Consider the following 6,000-nt stretch of genomic DNA (forward strand, 5'->3'; position numbering starts at 1 on the left):
TGCCAGTAGTAACTGTGGTGAAGTGTTGCTTCCTAAGGACAGCAAGCATGTTCATCCTGAAGAGACATCTTTGCTTTATCTAAAAGATTTACTAATCAAGAATTTGCCTGTGGAGTTTTAAATACAGGGATCCACCACACTGAAATACAGAGCCTCGAGGAAATTAGTGTTCAGGAAAATATTGCTGTTTCTCACTGTGACACTAAATAGTACCAAGTTAAGAGTAATCTTTTTCATTACATGTAAACGCTATTAATTTTTTTTAATAATTCCAGATGAGCTGATAAAATATTTTTGTGATTGGATCGTGTACTTTCAGCAGATAGCGAGATGCACAGCTTGTGAGCCCACTGAAAGTTAACTTTGTATAAGAAGAGACAGATGGCTTTGTGTGGTTTCAGAAAATAGAAAAATCTCAAGTATTAAGCAGTTATTAATGAATTAAAAGTTGATTTTTTAAAAGTTAATTTAAATATTGATAATCGTTGCTACAGATCTACACAATTTCTAGTGTAGTAAGGTTCTGTGTAGCAGTATAGCAGAATCACCATTTTTAGATTATTCAAGCTAAATAGCGGGGATTACAAATTATGAGGCACAGAATGAGTTTCTTGTGTTCATCTCAGTGCGCTTCTGTTGGTCTTTTTCTGTATTAAAGATCAACAAGAAAAAGCATCTTTGTTATCCAGCCAATCATAGTGGTTTTAGTAACAACAAATCTGAAGTTGTAGAAAGGACTTGGGATCACTTGATCCTCACTTAAAGCAGCTAAGATATGTCTGTTTAGATACTGCGGTGATGATAAAGTTTTCGTATTTGCCTGTAACATCCCCTAAAAAGAGATTTTGGTGAGAAGGTGACAGTGTACTTCGGATCCAGTGAGTGGAAATGTGTTTCTCACAACAGATACCATCTGTTCTCTCCTATGTCCCATTTCAATGACAAATCTGTAACAAACAGAAGAATTGTAAGACTTCACTGGAATAGAGAAATAATATAACTATAAAGAAAGTATGAAACTGTATCTTTTGCAATCTTATTTATCTATAGATTCTATTTAATTACATGCAAGAACTAAATTTTATCACTGTGCTCTTCTCCAGTGATTAATTTTTCTTGGTTCATCTGATGAGAATGTGCACCTGTTTTTTTCTGCTTCTAAAGATTACGAAGAAATACCATAAAGACCTTGTGCTTCTTTGTCAAGTTTTTGCATTTTACGTTTTGTGATGCTGAAGACGGTTATGTTTGAAAATCAGCTTTTAGAAAAAACACACTTTCATTGTAAATGGTTCATGAAATATATTGTTTAAATAACCTATTAAAATAAATATAAACTAAAGAAGATCAAAGACATATTTGTTCTGTGTAGGGCATATATGTCAAGTCTAAGCTATGCTTTCCGTAATACAGAAATTGCTCAATGCGTCTGAGAATTTTTCAAGCAATTGAACTTCACCGTGAATGTTCTTCATCTTAGGTATTAAAGGATTATGTTGTAATTTAAATAGTTTCATAAGAGCTCTCTTCTAATGACTTTTATACATTTTCTGTGCTGCTTTGCACAGAAAAGAATTACTAAATTATTAATCAAGTTGAGACTTTGCCAAGGAAGTTCTTTTCACAAATAATCATTTTTTTTCTTTCACCTGTTTCCATGGCATTAGAAATTGTTCCAGTGTTTTCCTGAATGTCACACTCAAACTATTTCTAAATGTTAAACAAAAGTGGTGACTTCATGCCAGTTGGGTAGGCCCAAAGCAAGCACAACTGTACCAGCCTGGTAGAGCTTGAGAAGGAGTTACTTAGCAGGGTTGGAATAGTACCGGGTTGTGAAGCTGAGGTGGTGCTGGCGGGGGCAGTGACCCGGTACCAGCAGACGGGGTGTAGCAGAACAGGCCGCGGGCCACATCTGTCACGTTTTGGTACAAGAGAGAGGGCTGTCTCTGTGCTGCTCGTGGTCCCTGGGGGAGAAGATCATGTTCTCGTCATCCTCGAGACACCATGCTGTCTCTGTCTCTATGAAATATATACGTTTGGGGCTTTTTTTGCCTTTATGTTATTTTGCTTCAAAATTTTATACAAGTATTTTCTAGTTGAGATTTTTACGGTAACCATGTGGTAGCCTGTGGGTAAGTACAGCTGTTTCCAAGGACGCAGCACATGGAACAGCTTTCCTCCCTTGTTAGAGTATTTCATGCTTGAATAGAGCTGATGTCATTTGCTGAATACAGTGGAATCTTACCCCGATCATAATAGCCAGGCGCACAAATCTCTAAGTCTTAGACAAGCAGATGTGCAGAAGGACTGAATGGGCAATGCAGAATCCTGCTTAGGGTCACCTTTAGGATTCCAAGTCACCTGGTGAAGGTAATGGGAAAATTTCCCAGAGTAAGAGTTTTGTTCCCAGATTACAGGATTCTCGCTGGTTTAGTATGGAGAGCTGTCAGGGATGGTTTCTTGGCCATTCTGTAACATTGGAATTGGCAGTCTGAAACACAGACACACAACAAAGACGTGCCCAGCCCCAGATACGGACTACAAAGTATTAATTTACATTTTAAAAAATTATATACTTCACCATGACATTGTGTAGTTTGCTTTCCAGTCATCTTTCATGGCTTGGAAGGCTTTATGTGAAAACCACCTATGAGAAAGCTGGTTTTCAAGATGAATTTTGATCTTGTGAAATACGGAAGTTTCTCCTTAAAAATATTAGTGCTTCACATCACATAGGGAAGTTTGATCTTTCACAATTTCTTTCCCTTAGTAGTTTGTTATGCCTTGTTCTGTCACCATTTAAAAGAAAGAGAAATGTATTATTTCAAAGTATTTATGAAATGTGAATAGAAACCAGTTTGGAAAACGTATCCCATTTGTTCATAAACTCATGCAAATTCCTCACACATAATATAACTTGTCAAAATTAGATTCTGCGTATGAATACAAGCATTCAAAAAAATCTTAGGTGCAATAACATGTCAGTGTAATAGGCCATCATTTTAAGGGAGGAAGTCTATTGCAAAACATTAAATTTGCAGAGATTCATCATAACAGTAACTTACTAATCTCTAGACTTTGCTTTACACAGTGTGAATTGCCTGAAATATGTATTTTTCAGTGCCCGATAAAAAATCATAAATTGAGAACTGATCTGTGATGACAGTGCAATTTCATCCATTCTAATCACACCTACGTTAACAATTTTCTGTGAGAAGATAGCTGTTTAATCATCACTTACCAGGTGTAATTCTGTCTGAACTTTGTTTAGTTTTGGCGATTCTAGAAGCGAGACTTCCCGCCGTTGGGTGGTTTGTGCCTCTGTTCACTTCCCTGCTGTGTCTTCTGGATCCCCTGGCCAAATCGCAACTACGTTTGGAGGGCACTGGTGTATACCCCAAGGTAACTCTGTTTTCTAAAAACGGGGGCTGAGGAGTGGTGACGGCCTTTCACTAACACTAAAGTTGCTGCCTGAATTTAGGCCCTTATTTACCTAATACCTATAAAAACCCTAATCTAGTAAAAGCTTTAGGTGGAACTTGTGCTTTCTTAGACTCATTTGAAAACCAATAGTAGTATAAATCTGTGAGAAATAAGCTTCATTCACTCAAGTGCCTCCCAACCACCTGTTCAGAAACTAGAACAAATGACCTTGTTATAAGGAAGGATCTTTGTATGAGGAATTAAGATGCTAACTTTTCTAATTCTTTTTATTTTGTGGTTGTGCTTGTGCTCTTGGCTCAGTATGCTTTAGTGATTAGGGGCCTTTTTGTATTACTGGGCCACTGTACTCCACTGATAATCCTGATCATTAAATCCTCAAAAGGCTCACAAATCCATCCTGATGGATCTCAGTGAAGTGGCTTTTTTCTAATTTCCTGTTGATTGGTCCAATAAGTTAAAAATGTCTAAACAACTAGCAAGGAGGTTCAAGGACTGATTTAAAATAGCCTGTTTTTCAAGACATTTTTGAAAGTTGACAGTTTTACTTCAACATGTATGCAGATGTCAGCTTGTATTCCTAGTAAATTCAATGTTCACAGATACCAACTAACCTAACAGAAAATTTAAACCTTGAAGAAAACGTCATTTTTCCCTCCTATAGATTTACTTTTTGTATATCTACTTAAGAGAGCACTGCTGCTCTTGAAAGCAGATTTAAAGGCATGCTTAAAACCTTTATTATCATTTGTGTTTTCCTCTAAGTATTGCTGTTTACAGACCTTTATCACAAAGGATGTGACAGGGTTTTGTGCAGTAGGCGCGCTAATAAACCACTTTGTGTCATGCCAGAATACACAATTATTGGCATACTGCAGATTTTTATTTTTTTAAAATCACCAAAGTCCTTGTCAACCTGACAATGCCCATATAACGATAGCAGCAAAATTGGTCCTTTGCTGTCTAGCTCAGTTTGATCAGATGTGGGCTAGTAGAGACTTTAATGAATTAGGCTTTCAAAGAGTTTTACTGGTATAAACTGGTTTAGATACATTGTTCAGGTAAAACTGCACTTGTACACACCCCCAGGAATGCTCTGACTTTAATGTTTGTTTATTGGCAATGATACCCAGTGTTAGAACGCTGATTTGTCTGAATGTTTTATATCTACATACGAGCTTGTCCAGTAGCATAAAGCTATTGTGACAAGCTGAAGGTATAATGTCATGGCTTAATACACTGAACTAAATTAAAACCCACCAAAGCTTATAAAATAGACTTCAGAGTGATTTAATTCAAAGGGGAAAAAACCCCACCACATTTAAAAAGCTGCTTACATCTAACCGTATCACATCTAAAGTACCCTAAAGTCATCATGCCACATGAAATAGTATTTGAGGCAAACTAGGTAATTAAATAAAATAGTAATATCAAAAGGAGTTCTGCTTTGTGAAAGATCTGAATAGTAGAATTTTATCCCCTGAAGCACAAAAGACTGGACGACCTTGTAAAAGGCCTTTCTCCCTTTGTATCTCTTTCCCCCCCACACACATAGAACTTTAACTTGGAATTAAGGTCACCAGATTCTATATCTCAGTAATGCGTATTTATTATAAAAATAAAAAAATCAGGCATCACTCAAAAACCTGCCTATTTTCCCTTGGAGTCTCCCCAGCCATCTTGGGATGGGGGGGGCGGAACTGTAAAAGTGTGATGTTGGGGTAGGAAGAAAGGAGTTGAGCAAGCTTGTCCTTGCTGTAAATTAGTTATGGTAAAAATAAGGGTTGCTCTTTGAAGGAGTCTGGTAACTGGAATGTTTTGGTTTTAAATGTCTTTGATAATATGGTGCATATCAAAAAAGCTGTGCAAGTTGGAACCCACACTGCTCCTTCAGGATGTTTCTCCTGTGGTCATCTTAAATGGTAAAAAACAGGTTTAGGTGTTAGTTACAAGTTTATGTTTGGTGGCTAGGAAATAGAGGGGGAAAATATCAGAAATTCAAACTTATGTATGTTATGCAGGGTATATTTTAAATATCATCTGTAAATTGCTCTCCCTTTATTTCGGATTACTCAGAGTTTCTGGAAGTACTTTGGTTTTGGGTTTATCTTAGATTTCTTTTCTACTTACTTCTCCAGCAACAGAGGTTAATTTAGCTTAGATTTTTGTGGAACCATGGCCAGAAGATGAGTTTTCAGACAGTCTGAGCAAACATACCAGAACAGTCTTGCCCTCTGTCCCCCTCAGTACTGGCCTACCAGGGAGACAGAGACTGTTAAGTCACCTGAATCCTCGTGTTTTGTGTGGCAAAACTCCGTTCCCTTGGTTTTTAAACACTTTCCTACCCTGTTTCCTGGAGACAAAACCGGCACCTTCCAATCTCTTCTCTAGAAGTCCAGAAGCTTTCATGACTCCCTTGGATGTCAAAAAGAATGAGAAAACAAATAGGGAGCTCGCTTTTAAAACTTAATATTGTGCATCACATAGAGGAGCCTTCGGAGAACAAAATTACATAGTTGGGGCCTATATTCTGCAATTTCAGACTGCTGCTACAAATGT

This window comes from Strix uralensis, chromosome 7 (assembly GCF_047716275.1).
Source record: "Strix uralensis isolate ZFMK-TIS-50842 chromosome 7, bStrUra1, whole genome shotgun sequence".
NCBI classification, from domain to species: domain Eukaryota; kingdom Metazoa; phylum Chordata; class Aves; order Strigiformes; family Strigidae; genus Strix; species Strix uralensis.